The sequence below is a fragment of the Camarhynchus parvulus genome, chromosome 5, assembly GCF_901933205.1.
Source record: "Camarhynchus parvulus chromosome 5, STF_HiC, whole genome shotgun sequence".
NCBI lineage: Eukaryota > Metazoa > Chordata > Aves > Passeriformes > Thraupidae > Camarhynchus > Camarhynchus parvulus.
The window spans coordinates 48,225,343-48,243,744 of NC_044575.1; positions in this window are offsets into that span (position 1 = coordinate 48,225,343).

The following is an 18,402-nucleotide window of genomic DNA, read 5'->3' on the forward strand; positions in this document are numbered from 1 at the left end:
GTCAGCTTCAGAGCATTTGGGAGAAAATAAATATTAGAAAGTATACCACCCTGCACACATGTGCCAGAGAAATGCAAAATGTGAATATTCTACCTTGTACTGAGCTTTCAAAAGGTGTATCATGATGCAGGAAGCTGTTTCTGGGCAATATTGCTTCTGCATAAATCTGTGGTTAAAATCAGTAGTATACAAACACTCAGCACTAATATGACATAGGTGGTATAGTTTTTGCATTTTGTGAAGTTAAAAAATAGGAGTAAAAAAAAGTAAGGAGATTTGCCCAAGGCAGGCCAAAAGGTTTCATGTAAGAGAGGATATTAGAATTCAGAAGTCCCTTAATTCTATACTTACATCAAAATCTAAGACCAGTCTCAACAGGTATAGAGGATGTGGTGTACCCATCCTGATCTGCTTAGCTCCTCTGAGACATGCTTCCACTTGCTTTTGCAGCTCATAATTCCTGAAGTAGCCACATCCAGCTCTGCTGTGACCCCGTTGAAAAGTCCTGTGAAGCAAAAATGTTTCTGCTGGTTTATTTCATGACTGCCTAGCAGTGAGGTTTAGAGATACTAACTTCGTTTTAAGATATGGGTGAGATTAATCTCTTTTCAAATATTTTCTAAAGGAAACTTAGTGATGGAGGGCTGAGGTGTTGCTGTTGTTCTGATGCAGCTATTCCAGGGGCCCCCATGCCAGGCTTCAGCTGCTGTCAGCAGAGGTGTTATGAATAAAAGCACAAATTGTAGCATCGTTTTAGTGCCACTCTTGACTGATACATGTCACCTTGGCTTGTACCAGAGGACTAGACTGACACACAGCAATCTTAAAATCAAAAAAGCACTAAGACATTTTGACTGAGACTTCCTGTCCACTCCAGTTTCTCTCCACACAATATTTAGGTGTCCTCAGCTGAAACAGAATTTTAAAGTGTGTGACCATAAAAGTTTGCCTGCATGAGAGGCTGCCTTTGAAGATGTTTTTGTTACTCTGTAAATGGACCCAAGAAATCCATAAACTGAAAATTTCTGCATCAATCAATTTCTGCACAGGAACTGTCCTGATGTGAAAGTGCATTCTTTGACTCCTTGGGGCATGTGGTGATTTCTGCTAAGGGAATACCTGCGTTTGAGCAACTGATCTGAGAGCACAGACCCTCCCAGGGTATGTTCATACTTAACTCTTTCAATTCACAGTACAACCACCAAAATTCAGATTAAAAGCACATGGCGCTTCCTTACATTTCCAGTAACCCACCAGTGAGGGAAGCAGAACTGCAGTGCCTCTATTTGCTCCTAGAGTTCAAGTTCTTCCCAGAGTGGGACTATTGGAGTGTTCATTTGACTTTGGTAGAACATACCTGAATACCCATCTCCATCCATGGCAGCACTCTGGATTTGGGATTGATTCCCTCTCAAAGTCAGTGGAAATTCCTATTATGGTTCATAGCCTAAGATAAAACCAGAATATCTTTTTGGGGAAAAAAAAAAAAAAAGAATAGTGATCAGTCTCTCTTTCCACTGCTTGTGATTGACAGGACAAGAATATAGCAGAACCTCCACAAAATTTTTCCCAGCAAAACTTATTTTTTGTATGCTAATCCTATATCTGAATATATACCCTAATTGTAGTATTCATATCTCTGCCCTTGGTAATCATCAGCCCATCCCTAATGTTTCTTTTTTTCAGAAAAGGTAAACTCTCCTCACTTTTAAGTAGCAGATTATACAAAGGGAACTTTATGGTATATATTACATTCACAAAGCAGTTTTCTCCACCTTGCAATCACTCAAAAAAAAAAGAACTTTCTTATCTCATCTTCCTTCCTGCATGAATGTCTGAGATAATCAATGAAGTTCCTGTGTAGAGAATAAATTGAGCTCGAATGGCTCCTCTTAAACTGTACAATCAAAGAAAGAGGAGGTTTTTGCTGATGATTTTGATATTCAGTTTAACTTTCTTCACAAGGCTGTCAGCGCAGTGAAAGTGAGGTCAATCTGACCACACTCTTCCTAAAGGATCCTCTTCTGAGCCATCTACTTGAGTATACATCTCCTGACAAATCAATGGCACAATCGAGAGGCATGTACTTTGCCCAGAAACCTGGGGGCTGATTGTCCTTTGCTGTGCATCTTCTGCAGTCATTTATGTCAGTTCAGCGTGGGTGTGAGACAGTGCCTGATAGCAATAGTGCTGTTTAGCATCTGCCTCCCAGTGATACAAATGCTTGCCTGAAGATGCAGGACAATAGAGGTGCAGACATGGGTCCTACAACAAGAAAAAGATTCAGATCATGGCAAGAACAGGGGAATTGTCACTCATTGCAGTCACATGTACATACACACGCACACAGAGAAACCATTGCAGTGGAAGAGTTGTAAATAAAAGACAATTTAGAATTGTTTCTGAAGTTGCTGAGTCAGAAATCCTAGTTTTTTACAGGACAGATGTTGGCAAACAAGCAAAACTAAGCAAGTTATAGGAACTCACAGAGACCAAGAATCATATCCTCCCCTCTTTCAGGGTAATTTTGCATTTCTCAACCATGACCACTTGCTGAAAGCTCTGGAATAGGGGTTGTTGGTCTCCTGGGAAGTTACAGCATAGTGGGACTGCTGCACAACAGCAACACAAGTGAGTATAATGAACGGGACTGGAAGTTCCCCCAGATGTTCTTTTGCTAAATTATCTAAATGCAGACAATTTTCTCAGGAGTTAGCAACAGTTGTTTGAACAATTCAAATCTGTCTCTAGGGTTACTGCCCTCAGACATTTACCATCATAGGCCTTTCCTGCTCAAAATGAGAAGGGAGCTGTAGAGAAGGAGGAAAACCCAAGAGCAGAACTGGAGTGCTGGAAAACTCATCAGCTTTAGAGTGTTTCTTAAAATTCTTACCTTGTGTCACTGAATCTGTGCCTGGCACTTAGGCTTTGTTGGTGAATCAGATTCATCTGTTCATGGACAGACCCTCAGCCCTCATCCTCCCCCTTTTCTCCCACAGGTTCTCTTCTGAGCTTGTCTATATCCTGACATGAAATGAAGTGATATGTATGAGAATAAAGATATTACATCCTGGGTAATATCCATTATGTTGCTCTCTATTAGCTCTCAATTCTTGGGAGTGCATTACTGCATTATTTCTTTTGTGCCAATGCTATTCCATCAAGGCCAATGCTGGTTTACTCAGTTGTATCAATGATTTCTTCTGAGGCGGCCTAGACAATATACTGTAATATATATAATACTATGTGATTTTTAAATCAGCCTTGCAAATGTATTCTAAAAACTTTGCAGCTCTTCAGTCAAATCCTATTGTCCATCATTCCTAATGATGACTACTGGTTAGCAGAAAACAAATAAAGAAGTGACATTTATACACATAAAAAAGATCAACTAACTGAACACAATTCTTTAGGAAGCTTAGGAATGAGAATTTTGCTTTGATCCATACTGTAGAAAGCTTTTCTCTTGTTTTGTAAAAGGGGAAAAATGTGTTACATGATTTTGGAATTGTATATGTTACAACAAAAAAGTGCTAAAGAATGACATGTGAATTGAAAAACACATTTCCACTTACTCTAAATTATATTGCATTCAAATTTTTTTTAATCTGAACAAATGAATTAAAGTTTATTCCTTCAGTTTTAAGAGCATTAAAAGAATGCTACTTTTCTGCTTCATTAATACCATTTTAAACAGCTAAGATAATATTTCTGTTTTAGAAATGCTACAACACTTTAAAAGAATGTTAATATTTAGAAGGATTTCAAAGCTCTATTAAAAAAAAAAAAAATTAAAAAGTTTTCTCTCCATGCTTATGTTCTTCCCAGGCAAAGTTATCGCTGCTGCAGTGCTCTTTAAATTTCTTTGTATCCCATATCAGCAGCGAAAATTGCTAATGTACAGTTGTTTGTCATAGCCATGTGTATTTTCTAGTCTTTTTTCTAGTCTATTTTCTAACTTTCTCTGAATGGTGAGGGATACTCATTAACCAAAAATGTCTCAAGCCTTATTCAGGGGACAGTCTGATGCAGACGGTGTGTGTAGCCAATCTGTCACTCAGAAGCAGTGAGGGCAAGGCTGTTTTGTCACTCAGCACAACTTGGAGGGGAGTGGAGCACTCTCAGGTCTGCTTGCACCATTTCTGGCTGCCTGGGGCTTGCTCTGGTTTGTGACAGAAAACCTGGAGCTTGTTCTGTGGTTCCTGAGAAAAGCTGCAGCATGTTAGACATTCCTAGAGGGAAAAGGTCCCTCTACGTAGGAGTGCTCTGTCCCACTGAGTTTCCTTCTCTGGGTTTTCTTACCTCTGCTCCAGGCACCTGGGCAGCAAATGCAAGGGGCAGAATTTCTGAGTGGCCACGTTAAACAGGTCTGAATTTGGGACGTGCGGAACTCAGCCCTCGTTCCCTATTGCTTTCCAGGCTCCACCCCTCAGGCCTGAGTGGATGAAGTTTAGGAAGCAGTCAAAGGGTGAGTTCTGTCTGTTCACTCAGCCCAGGCTATTTTTAGGGTTTTTTTTTTGTCTTGGGAATACCTTTCTACTCAAAGGTAGAACTCACCTACTTTTTCATACCTAATTTTCACTTAATCTTTCATTGTATTGTGACCAAAACAATGCTGCATGTTTATTTGAGCAATGAGGCTTAAGAATAGAAGCATAGTAAGACAAAAGAGAAGAGAAGGGTGCAAGAGGGGGCTGATGCTTGTAGGGATAGGGGAAGAGCAGGAAAAATGCAGGATATTTATCAAAAGACCAAACTGGAAGACATGTAAATCCAGTTAACAAATTGAAAACAGGTAGACACATTAAAGGAAGTGGAAATAAAGTCAATTAGTGGCAGGAGGCATTAGTTGAGGGTGTCAGCTAGTGAATAGCAACTAATTTGATGTAGTCTGATCACAGAGTTTGGCTATTTGCTTACCAAACTGAGATCCCACCAGTGCTTCTTCCAGGGCAGTCACTTCAGAAAAGAGAGTAGAATTGCCATGAGATCTGATCCATTGCTTAACTGAAATTAGTTTTAAATAACTGTATCAGATGTGATTTAAAACCAAGAAGTAAATAGCTGAAATGTGGTGTGATTATGGCTATTCAGGGAAGCTGAGGATGCATGAACAAGGACCAGGGATTATGTAAGGTGTGAATGTGCACGTGGAGGTTCAGAAGCCTGTGCACCAGGAGGGACCCTGCAGAGACACTTCCCTGTCTCTTTGCTCTTAGTCTCTCTCTCTCTCTCTCTCGACACTCACTCTCTCTGGACAGTTACTCCTATTTGGAGGAAGTGTGTTGTGAATGCCAAGATTCAGCTCACTTTTTAGTGACCAGTTGGTAGAGATACATTGATACATGCTGGAAGGTTGTATGTGCCTTGTACACCTTTGTAAGAGGCTGGGCAGCCTCTCTAGCTCTGTTTACTGTCTGGCATTAACAGGAATGGATGGTTAGGGGAAAACAAGAGGAAACAGGAGACATATAAAGTGATTTTTTTTTACTGAAAATCAATGGTTTAGCAATTTCCTGAATCAGAGATTATATCCAGATTTAGGAAGCTATGCTCTACAAATTTATCTAATCTTTTTGAATCTATTAGTTTTTTTTGTCTCTTATAATCATATTGCAGCTGAAACTTTAGCCAGTTTTGTGCTCTGGGGAATAATGGGTTTGTCTGTTGTCAGTGTGGTTCTTGCTCACTCATTGGGTGCTGTTTCCTTCTGATGATGTGGGAAGAGGAATAATCAATGCATGTGCTGAGCAGTTTGTGACATTACACATCTTTGTCAAGCCCCCCTCAATCACCTATGTTGTTCCCTAAAAAAATGTAAATTTCTCACATGTCCTTTGCTCTCATCCATACTTCCATTCCCTCGATTTTTTTCTAGCTCTTTTTATATTTGATGATTGGGTTCAAGCTTCAAGGTTTTCCACCCTCTTCATCATTTGCCCATCCAGTCATTGTTGGTATATACACTGCAGGAAGAGGAAGGACATTCAGGGAAAGAGGGCTTCACTTGCCATTGCATTCCCCAAAGCATTTTGCCCTTTCTGGGCAAAGGCTGGACACAGAAAAAAACCTGTCCATGTCATAGGCTGTATTTCTAGTGCCTGTGATTGGTTAGTGGAACACGAGAGTGCAGTGTGCATCTCCTTCAAGGACCTGTTTGATGTACATGGTCTGTAATCACGTGAGGCATGATTCAGCATGAAGTTGCCCATCTTTGTGAAGAGATACAGCCTCAGTGAGATGCTTTGAGTTAGGCATGTGCTTAACTATGCTAAATTGTTTTAAACTGATGTAAAAGGCTGATGGGATCAGAGACAAGAGAGAGTTTTCATTCCTGCTTGCTAGCACATATCATAAGTGCAGATCATGCCAAACTTATGCTTTAGAAAAACTGAAAATCACTCCCCAAATAACTCTATATATAAGGGAGGTACTCTGGTTTGCACTAGAGTTTAAATGGAACCTACGTTCTTTTTCTTTGCAAGTAGAAATATCAGCTGAGAACAAAGGAACAAGTGAAGGATACAGCCTAGGTAGTTTTTGCAAAGAATTTTTTTCTTTGAGTTGGTCTGGGGATCATCAGGATTGGACCTTATCACCAGCAACCTCCAGCAGACTGCAATGGCTCTGCTTTAATACACTTCCACCTCTGTGTGTTATACAGCCGTAATACTGAACACACGAGGCAGACAGATGCCCTCAGGCATTCTCCGTAAAAACTTTCATATCACAATGGAACTGAACGTACCATTATAACACCACGGCTCCTCTTCTTCACGGCAAGAATTTTTCTGAAAACCAGGCAATGTCATAGAAATGTTATAATAGACACATCCAGAATATATGGGTGAGTTAGTTGTCCCCAGTGATATATTTAAGCTGTTCTTTTTACTATACATAGAGCAGGTTAAATATAATTAACGTTGGTCAAAGGGTCCTTTTACTTTACATAGTTTCTGAATGTATTACCTCAATTATCAGGAAGAAAAAAAAAGGAAAATCATATTTCTTAACATCTGCTGGTATAAGCTCCTCTAAGTCATTTCCATCGCAACATGCATTTTTGCTCTCCAAGAAACATGAATATTTTCTCTGTCCTTAAATCCCATAATTGTTTTATTGCTACATTAAAAAGTGTAAATAATCATTCCTCCTCCCTGTAATAAATTAGACGCAACCTGTCTAGTTCTGAAAATTAACATTTCAATATCTTCAGTCACACAATGACATCATATCAATATTTAAAATCATTTTATGCATGTATTCCAGGTTGTCCAACTTCATTAGGGGCATTCATCAGCCCTCCGGCTACAGTGTATTCCCATTGGAGTTGTAGGCCTCAGGCCCTACCAAACAGAAATTTAAACTAACTTGCCTTTTTAATTCACATGATTCTCAAATATTCTCTTTTTTAACCCCCTGCCATGACTAAGGTGTTTAGACCTGGCTGTGATTTTACGTGCATCAACATTTAACAGAAAAAATCCCCATTTTTATGTCAGAAGTGGAGTACATGTAAATAATAGTCTTTCTCCTTTAATTTCCCTCCTCTTCTCCCATCGATCACTATTTCCTGAGTGCAGTAATAACTGTACTTTTAATATTCTATGCTAACTTAATAATTTGAGATACAGGTTGATAAGGATATGAACTTGTTGGAGTTTTATGTTTAAAAATATACAAACATTTCAATCATATGTTTCATTCTTTTTCATTCTTTCTCTATCCAAAATAGTAAAAAAAAAACCAACTTGATCTATTTTTGTACATCTGTGGATGCACAGCATGAATACATTTCCCTGCTAGGGTCATCAAGCATTGTTTTATTAGTTTAAAACTTTTTTCCCTCCAAAAGACCCTCCAAACAAACAAGCCAGTCTTCCCATTGTTCAAATCCATAGGATAAATGTGGATCTGCTCCCCTGGATGTTTAGTGACCTTCAGAATTCCTGGGTAAAAGTCACAGATACATTACACAGAACAGGAAAGAGAATTACTATATGAAAAAAAATTCTTTGCTGCTGGCCAGAGAATGTAGCTTTGGCTGAAGCCTCTCATTTATCCTCCCATATTTTGTGTGGAAAGTCTATAAATAGCCATCATTTAGCCAGATACAAAATAGACAGAGCATGCGGACCAGCCAAGTTAATATGAAGTGCATCTGAAGATGGAGCAAGCCTGTGAAGATACTGGTGACTGAAGACAAAGAAGTTGGGTTTAATACATGTCTGTGTTATTGGCTCTTCTGGCCAAAGTGTTCTGACTAGGTCATAACCATGCATGTGGCTGGAGACCTGAGGAGCTCACACTGATGTGTTGTGTTCCATTTGCCTTCAAAAAGGAAAGATGAAAAAAAGGGAAATTAAAAGAAGAGGAAAAAACAGTAACTGCAAGACCAGCTTTCAGATTTTTTTCCATAAATAACATTTTTTAAGCAACTGTACTTCTTTCAGTTTCCTTCTGCTCTCTGCACCTCTCCTCCTCTCAGTCCATGCCTAGTTTCAGTGTTCCAGCAGCCACATTTTTTCTTATGTCACAGCAAACCTCTTCCTTTTTTCATTTTGTTCCTCTGACTTTCACACTCCTCTGGATTGAAGACCTCTCTTCATTTTGGTACTAAATGAAGTCTGTCAAAGTAAAGGAATTTTGACCTGTCCCTTTGATAGTGGTACATCATCTACATTTTATCCTTCTAGAAAAGAAGCAGGTGCTATCTCTTCTGCTGAAGTCCTGGATACCTTAACCATCCAGCAAGACTCTGAGGCTCAGTTTCTCAAAGACGTAGAAACCTATTAAAATAAATTTGCCTCCTAAAGACACTATTCAGTGAGTTGGGGGCTTCCATGAAACTGTACCTTACCACAGGGAAGAGGCAGCTTGAAGTACTCCTGCTGCAACCCAGAAAGCGCCAGAGTGTTGCGATTGGGGTTTTCTGTGTTTTTGGTTTTTTTTTTTTTTTTTTTTTGGTTGTTCAGGGTTTTTTGTTTGTTTGTTTGTTTGTTTTTGTTTTGGTTTGTAATTTTTATTTGTTTTTTGTTTTCTTTTTTTAAACCTAACTATCATCAGATTATCCCTTCAAAAGCACCAGGAAAATGTATCACTTTCCATCTGTGAGGTGCTCTCAGTCATTCTGTCTCCTTATTGAGGAGGAGTCTGCTGTGCCAGGTGTACCCCAATATCTGCACTTGCTGTGGGGACAGTCTGGATTGTTTTCTGTCTAAAGTTAGCTGACAAACTGACCATTGAAGAACTGGAGCTGTGGAAGGAGTTTGTGTCCTTTGGAACTCCTGGCAGGTACTTGGCAATAAATAAGTTGGATTTTTTCCTGGACACCATGTCATGGTGTGGCCTCTACCTTGCAGAGTCCAGGACAGACTGCCATGGAGCCAAAAGCTATTGTCCCAAAATACTGAAAGGATGAGCTAATCCTAACATTTCTATTCCATGCAGGCCCTATCCACAGATGTAAAAACAAGCACTGGGAAAGAGATGTTTGAGACTGGGAATGCCCCTGAATGTTTAAACAGAACTCTGAGAAGGCTGATGGTGATGGTGGCGAAAACACAGTCAAGATTAGATCTCTGGGCACTACTGCAGTAAATTATATAAATAAGAATAATAACAACAGAGGAAGACAAAGGGAGAGAGGCATGTGAAATGATCAGAGTAAGGAGCAGGGGGTCAGAAGAGGACTGAGGACTGAGCTGGGAAGGAAAAGAATCACCATCACAGGGGATTAAGAGGGAAGACACAGGATAAAGAGGATGAGATAAAGAGGAAAAAGCAAGGAATAGGAAGAATAGAAGAGTGGATAAATACAAAGTAATGAAAAGAGGTAGACTATTAGAAAAACTGGAGAGATCCTTAAACTACAAGAAGTCCAAAACTGAAGCTAAGTGAAAATAAATAGGAGAAAAAAGAAAAAGTAATAAAAAGAAGGCCCAGTAAAGAAATAAATGTAGCAAATATATTTAAAATAAAAGGAAAAATTTTAAAAAATTAAAAAGAAAAAGTGATTCTATAGATATACAGAATATGATTGAGAAATTAAGATTAGTTTTCTAATTTGTAAAGTACTGCTCATACAAAGGGGTCTATAAAAAATTGTCATTATTGTTGGTTTTTTATTGCTCCTTTTTTAATCAGGCAAGCTACACTGATGTGTACTCCTATATCCAGGACTTGGAAGAGGATGGTGCCACTTTTGATACTAGTTGAAATAATAGACCTCTTTATTTTCAGTCAGATTTACATTTTTGTTTATGGCTATGGCATCCTTGTAACTGAAACCTGCATTATGCAGATCAAAGCTGAATTTTTTTGCTGGACTAATGAAACAATGTTTTTCTCTAGGTCTATGGCTCCATGTCCCCTCCCTTCCATGACAGGTATATCTCACGCATACAAGACCTGTACACATCATTGATAAGCCTCTGTGTCTGTGAGGTTGTAGATATCATGGGGAGTGGTGTTTTGGGTCAGGCTGGAAGTATGCTGGGAGAGGAAGGCATGTGGGGAAAGTTACGCAGTGCCAGACTGTGCTGAGCCTGGCTATGGCCAGGGCTTTTTGCTTTCTCATTTTCATGAGCGCATCATTCATTCATAAATTTTTAAAGGGGAAAAAATCATTGTTTAATGAACTTTTGTGAAGAAAACTGAGCAAGGGAGAAAAGAAAAGAAACACCGTGAGCTCCTTACTCCCTAGACTTATGACCTGCATAACTCCAACCATTGTGTTATTTAGACAGCCTTCATCTTTAGCCGGCATTAAATTTGTATGCTCCCACATGGTTGAGTTGCTACTTTTTTTTATCCATGCAGCTGGGATTCTCTGAGGAAACATGATGGGTCAGGAGGAGGAGGGGAGGCGAGGACAGCCATCTCCAAAATGCGGTGGATGTGCCTTGCCGGCTCTGCACTGGTTGCACTGAGGCAAGCTGACGGGAATCGGCAGTGGCAGCCATGCGAATGAGGTCAGAGTTGGTTCCTCCGTGGCTTTTTTATTCTTCTGAGCACTCTGAAAATGTGGGTGTGCATGTTAAAACTGCCCTGTGAGGCAGCTCTGACATGTGGGGCTGCCTGGCACAAACACAGCACATAATAACACAAAGTATTTGGCAGCGTTACAGGGCTAATCTTTACGTAACTGTTCCCGAACAACTTCTCTAGTGTGCTGAGCACAAACAAGCTTTCCATCAGCCTTCAGCTGCATGCAGATTGTCTTGTGTCACCTGCTTCTCTGCTGAGCAAATACTGGCTGTGGTCATGGCAAGGAAAACCTTCTTTTGCATTCGGAACTGACTCTCCCTAAATTGCCTCCTTGTTTTCCAAGACTATTCATGAACCATAGGCATGTTTGTCAAGAATGTCCACTTTTATAGAATTTTTCCTCTTAAGCACAAATGTATGCTGGAAATTATGTTGTGGCCTGTTTTCAGAAGAGCAGTAGGAAGACAGGGCCTGATTTTTCAACTTTTGCCCCCCTGTTACCTTAAACCATAGGAGGAGGGATGTCTTTTATAGTTAAGCCACTGGAGTGGGACTTTGGAAACCTGAAACTGGAATTAAAATGTTTCGTTCCTTCTACCCTTTGCCCCCTCTTGTAAGGTCTTTATGATTATTGTTGCCTGGTTCAATGGGGTCTGGTCTCCATGAAAACTTTTGTACTACAGACAACACCACCAGGGCACACATTGACAATAACAAAATCAGGGAAAGAAAATAAGGGCTGGAATAGATCTTCCCTTGCATCTTTGATCAGTGTTGGTAATGGGTCTCCTGCTCTTCCAGTCAGTCAAGTGCAACCCTTTTCTTTGGCTGTCAGAAGATAAGTGTTTTTTGCTTTCTTCCCCAACCTTAGGTACTACCATCCATCTGCCCCCGTGCCACCTCCCCACCCACAACGCTCCTCGATTTGGGTGCTCTTTTCACTCAGCGCTGCGCAGCCACAACACATGTGCTGCTGCGCAGCAAAGCCATGTGGCAAATACATAAAAGTATGTACGTTTCTGAATGCTGGAAGAGAGCCCTAATTCTGTTGGCAGCGAAGCTGACTCTCCTTCTTTCCTCAGAGCGGGGCCTGCTGCATTCCTCGGTCCCACAGACATAAACCCTCCCTGGATTTCTCCCAGTGTGGCGGCAGGCTGCCAGCCTGCAGCTTCACCCCCGGCACTCGCTCCAGGAGGGGCAACGCCTCTGCCTCGATGCTCAGGGAGCCCAAACTCCCTGCTCCAGGCTCATCTCACTCCCTCTGATCCATCTTCATTCTACCCAGAGCCCCTGTTCTGGTTCTTGGTTTAATCTTAGTGGTGAGGAAAGGTTCTATACCAGGAGGGAGGCAGAGCAAAGGGAGATTGCCAGACCCAAATGTTCCACACTTGCAAAGATGGTTTCTAAATACTGAACTTTAAAAATAATTTGGCTTGCATGTGGAGTGGTGAGAAAGGGGAGATCTTTCTATTTGCCTGCTAGGATTTGGAATCTATAGTTTTCTGGGGACAGGTTTCCAAGTTTTTATCACCAACTATAGGGGCTAGAAAACACTCTCATGTTAAACGAAAGCTGAAATTCCCCCTAGTCCTACACACTGACAATCTGGAGCTTTAACCCTGACTAAATCACAACAACATCTTTAGAATCAGCCCGTGCAAGATGTCTCTCACCAAAGAAAGAAAAATCCATTCAGAAAGAGTTGTTAAGGGGTCCTGAGCAAGTGCAGCTGTTAAGGGAGCAGTCACTGAGATACAACCAGGAAGGAGGAGAGGCATTTTTCTGTGATGTGAAGGAAGTTTGTGTAGCCAAAGGTGAGGACATAGGGTCACCATGGTCAATTCCCAAGACCACCCTATTGCTTCAGCAGTGTATTGATTTGTGGATCACTGCAAAGCACACAGACCAGGTCAGAGATGTCCCTACAATTCTTTTTGCTCCCTTGAAGGTATGGATTTTTTCTTATCTCACCTACTTTTTTCTCTATTTCCCTTTCACTTTTAATGTGTTTCAAGGCAGGAGGATGTTAGTGTTATTTTAATTATTGTCCTTTTGTTTTAAATAGGGCTTAATTTCTAAATAATTTGTGAGTTTGCCTACAGTGATAAAATGCTTTTCGATTTGCTTCTAAAAAGAACTATTTGCTAAAAAAAAAAAAAAGAAGAAGAAACTGAAGTGCTCCATCCTTTCCAAATGCAATATTTAACTTTTTTTTTCCTTTTTTTTTATAATTTTTTTTTTTATTAAGAGCACTTCATTTTGGAAGTGAATAGGATGCTCTGGGCATGAGCACTGCAGACCAATTTAGATTTCCTAGATTGCTTCAATAATCTGAAGAGTACTCCAGTAATTTTTAACTATTCTCCACCACATGCCTTCAAACCCATTCATTTTTTTTAACTGAAGTGACTATACTTAGGACAAACTCTGCTGTTCATTTGAAATTGTTCCATTCTGCATATCCATAGACTTCAAATTCCAATGTTGAAAATTAATACAATATTTTCTTGTAAGACTGTGTTACCACTTAATGTGATAGCATTATTAGTCAACAATTTTATGCACTGCTCCCTGTCTGAAGCAGGGCCATGTCACCACAGCCAGTTGGCTGCAGGAGACAAATCCATAATTAGGCAAGACAGTCTTTACATTTTGGGTTTTCTCATCCCAGTCTTTTTCCTGAATTTAGCCTTGAGATTCAGTTTCTTTTATGGCTTTTTAATCTGAAGATCAAAATGTTTTTGCAGATAGTTAAAACACACAGTATGGCACACATATTTTCAGTTTGGGTAGGGAGTGAAGTGCATCACTAAAGATCTCACAGAGCATCGTCAGTGGCAGAGGCAGGAAAAAACATGAGCAATTTTGAACCTTTTCTTCCTTCCTGTTGCACACAATCCACTTGTGTTGTATAGGATACAGCCTTTCCTGGCACTTTTACTACTGTATCTAGACTCTTCAGGGAGTAGTTATAATTCAAACATCACCCCAAAGAGAAAGCTCATGAGCTGTCTGTTGAGGATTTCATGCCCTAATTCCTCCCACCTTTACCTTGCATAGTAGTTATTTTTAGTTCATATTTCTATAAAAGCATTTCTACATTTCTAAGAAATACAAGCATATTGTTCCAGGGAGGGTCTATGCTGCCTTAATTAAAGCTTGACTGTAGGACAGTGCTGCATACTTTGCAGTCCACCTAATGTCTTATTCAATCACAATCAAGCACTAAAATTATTGGAAGGTGGCACAGTTTACATTGATCTGCTGCTGGCATGTCTTCTTGCTAAATGAGTGCCCATCTTGCACAAAAGGTACTGAGAGGCACAGAGGGTGCACCAGCATGCCCTGGACTGTGACCTCTGTGGCAGTCCCGTGGTGCTCCTGGGGAAACAGCTGCCCTGAGGCTGCTTTTGCAGGGTCTTTGTGCTTGCAGGGAGTAGCTTGGTGATGCATTAGCAGCAGTGTTACTAAAGCCAAAACCACGGCTTTTTTTTTTGTTTTTGTCTTACCATTTTTAAATGGAGGTGGAGAACACTATGTATACGTAGCCTTAGAGGCCAAAGCTTGTGGTATAATTAAGGACCTTTTGGGATTGCTATGGTATGACCCTAATGGCAAGCTAGACTTGAGACTGAGACTCCAGAATATGTCCCAGGTAATTCTGAATGTATTTGGCCGTTTTCTTCAGCTGAATTTTGCAGTTTTCAACTGCTACTGAGAATTTCAATTTAAAAAATAGACTGTCAGAGTATGAGTAATTGACAGGCAGAGAAAAATATTGTTAACATAAAGATGCTGTTGCCATTTAATAATTACTAATGCAGTCTGCATAGGAAACTCATGCTTTTGTCAGAAATCTTGCAGACATGATTTGTTCTGTGGTAGATATTTTCTGTTGTTATCTTACAAGATTTCTTTCTAAATGTAATGTTTTAAGGAAAGAAAGAGCTGTAGATGAAAGACAGATTGAGAATACAGAACTTGAACTGGTGTGGTATCATGATTTCAGCTGCCTATTTCCTCTGTATGGCTGTCTCTCCTTGTTGAGAAGGCTGCACTGTTGTCAATATAGCATTTCTTGAATGAAATGCTAACTTGGTCTTGTCCACTTACAAAAACTAAAGATCTCCCAGCTTAAAGAGTGGTATCTTAATCAATTTCTGACTGGGAGATTGCATTCTTCATGCTTACATTCCCTGAAATTTCAATTGGATGCAATCTTTTTCTTCACTTAGAGCCATCCTTTTTTATGTGTTAAGTGCTTGCTCTGTTTCAACTCTGATGGAGCTGATTTTCAAGAATAGAAATTTCATCATCTGCACAGACCTTTGTGTTCTTTTGAAAAAAATCTCATATCTATTAAAGATATGCTCTCACTTATTTGCTACAATATTTTGGCATTGATAAGAGAGAGACAGAACAATGATTTCACATAATTCAATTAATTGTAAATAAGAAATCAAGCACATTTTTCTTTCCCAAATAATACTTCTAATGTTAGGGTTTGGGTTATAGTAACTCAGTTTATTAGTCATATAATTATGAAGATAATATTATTATTAATTTATCTTTCCTATCCATCTAATTCTAAAATTGAGGACATAGATTCAGAAAAAAAGCCCATAATATTTTTTCCTGTATGGTTAGCCCTGCAGAGCTTGATTTTCTCTTAATTTGGCTTTAATTTTTAAATTTTTTTTTAGTAATGTACCTCAATGGACATCAGTGAAGTACTGTGTGTAACTTCAAAGTAAATGAAGCAGCTTTGTAGGCCAGAGTTTCCCTCTGAAAGTTATGTATGGAGGCAGCATTTGCTAACATAATGCTGTATTATAATTCATGCTTGCACCTGTCCAGTTAGCCATAGATCCATCCAAGCATGCAATATAGTGTAAGAGGATTCCATTCTGCTAGATTAAATCTTCAGTTAAATGAACTAAAGAGTCTTAGGGTGTGTATGGCAAGATATCTCACTGAGAATAAGTTGAAGAGAGGGAAGAGGGGATGAGCATGTCTACAACCTAGAGACAACTCTGTGTACTTCATACTGATTTCCTTGTACTTTTAAGTCATAGGTATATTTTTTAATCTAATAAATAAAATAGGAATAATCTCTGTCTCTTCTGTAGAAATACATGACTATATGTCAAAAGCAAAACAAGAGTCAGCCTTTCCCACTAGACACATTCATGCACCCTGAAGTATCAGTAGATTCAGGATTATTAGGGGTCAGGTAGCAACTTCAATACAAAGAAGCAGAGGGCACTGCCTTCCAATTTCTCAAAAACAGACAGAAAGATAGAGAAACTGTAGAAAATTAATCCACTTTAGCTCCCCAAATGATGCCTGAGTTTTAAATGTCTGCCATATCTTTAACCGCCTCTCTGCCAGTTACAGGGTATTGGAACTAAATGAGAAAAACCTGAGGGAGTCTGTGCAGGCTTTGAGATGTTTTCCATAGGGGAATAGTTTAAATGATGCAGGTTCCAGCATGGATTTCCTCTTTGTCTCCGTCTTTGAAAATACTCCAAACCTGACTGGACAAACACCTAAGCAACCTGCTCCCCTTGGCTCTGCTTTGTCCATGGGGTGGGACTGGTTAATCCCCAGAGGTCCTTATCAAACTCAACTATCCTGAGATTTGGTGACTTGCGGTGGTGAGAATGATGAAACTAAATGGTAAAATGGAAAGTCTTTACTTGCTTTAATTTATTTTTCGTTTTGACAGGGTCTGTTATTCTGGTCAGAAATGGTCCCCAAAAGAGGAGGGAACATATGAGGTGGGAGGGAAACAGTGGGGACAGAGAAAAAATGTCTCAGAGATAGGAAGAGGGACACAAGGTGGAACTAAAGCTCAGTTTGGGGGAAGCAACCAGGTTGCACATGACCATTTTTGTCAAGCAAGGATTGTTACAGAAAATTTGGGAATCACTGGTCCATGACACACAGGCTTTGTTGGCTGACTTGTACCAGAGGAAAAATATGCATTGGCAAAAGAAGCCTTTTTTCTTCAACTACCTTTTTGAGTGGCATAAGCCATGCCAGCAAGGGGATTCTTGCATGTATACAGAGGGTGTTGCTCACATATCTATATCAATTAAGGGTGTGATTTTTTTCATGCTTGTGACTGAAGCAGCTTTGTCAACAACACTTTATAATTTAGACCTGGCTTGAGAGCTGTCCTGGCTCTCAAGCAACTGCAGAATGTTGGGAATTTTAGAGTGAACTCCCATATTGTTGGCAAAGAAATAAAAGGACACAAATGCAGCAGAGTAATTTTGAATAGATTTTTTATTGTTATTCACAGCACACAGAGAATTTCTTTTTTGTTTGGAAAGGTGGTGACTGAGGAAGTAAAAATAGCAGCTGTGCAGCTTCATGGCAGGACATCCACTGAAATATAGGCTTTCTTTGTAATCAAAAGCCAAAAGGTTTCTGTTATGACCATATCCTAGCTAGAAAGGGCTTGTGATATAGCTGGACTGTCAGACACTTCCATTGGAAGCTAAGTTTACACTGGTATAAAAAGCTGATAAACTGATACAACTTTCTGAACAAGATAAGTATAGAGCAGAAACACTCTTTTGTAGATAAAATGGCATATACGTCAGAGGAGTTGCAGCCATGGCAGTGCTGGTTAGGAGAGGAAAGTGTGGTTTGCTTGCTCTTTGTCTTCTTTACAATCTTAATCAACTGCCAGGCTGGTGCATGTTTCTGTGTAATTTATTCCACTCTGAAAAAAACCCAACTGTATTTGTGAAAGTCTTGTTGTTTATTCTTACCAGAGATCCTTGTATTTTGGTCAGAACAATAGCTCTGGCATGGTCAAAGTGATAACTCCAAGTACAGTGACATAACAGTGTTTTTAAAGGCTTGATTTCCCCAGAGGACAATCCTAAAATCCTGCTGATACAGAAAAGAAACAACCTTCCTAACTCCCTCCTTCTCATGCTGGCTCTGGAACTTGTTTGATGCCCCAGCAAGCTGCTTCAGCTTACTAAACAGACAGAAAATGCATGCAGCAAATACCAATGCAGCATTTTCTGCCAGTTTAGTGAAATAAATTGGTTAGCTTAGAGATCAGGTGAACACTCAGTGTCTCTGCAGAGCAAAAAGCAGCAGTGTATAGCTGAGAGCAGAGGAAATTATTGGAAAAATTCTATTTTTTTTTTCCTTAGTATTAGACTGATTTGACTGTCTTGCCAAACTTCACAGTGCTGGCGAGGTCACAAAATGATTAACCAGTTCGAGAATGTCCATCCACACTGAAGTATGCATTTGTTTAGCTGAATCTGAATATCAGAGCTCTAAGGCTTGTCTGCACTTGAAAGTATTTCACAGTGTGGCTTGACTGGCACTCTCCCATTCCTCTGAAGAGATTCAGTTTATGAGAGTCACTTGCTGAGGCAGCTC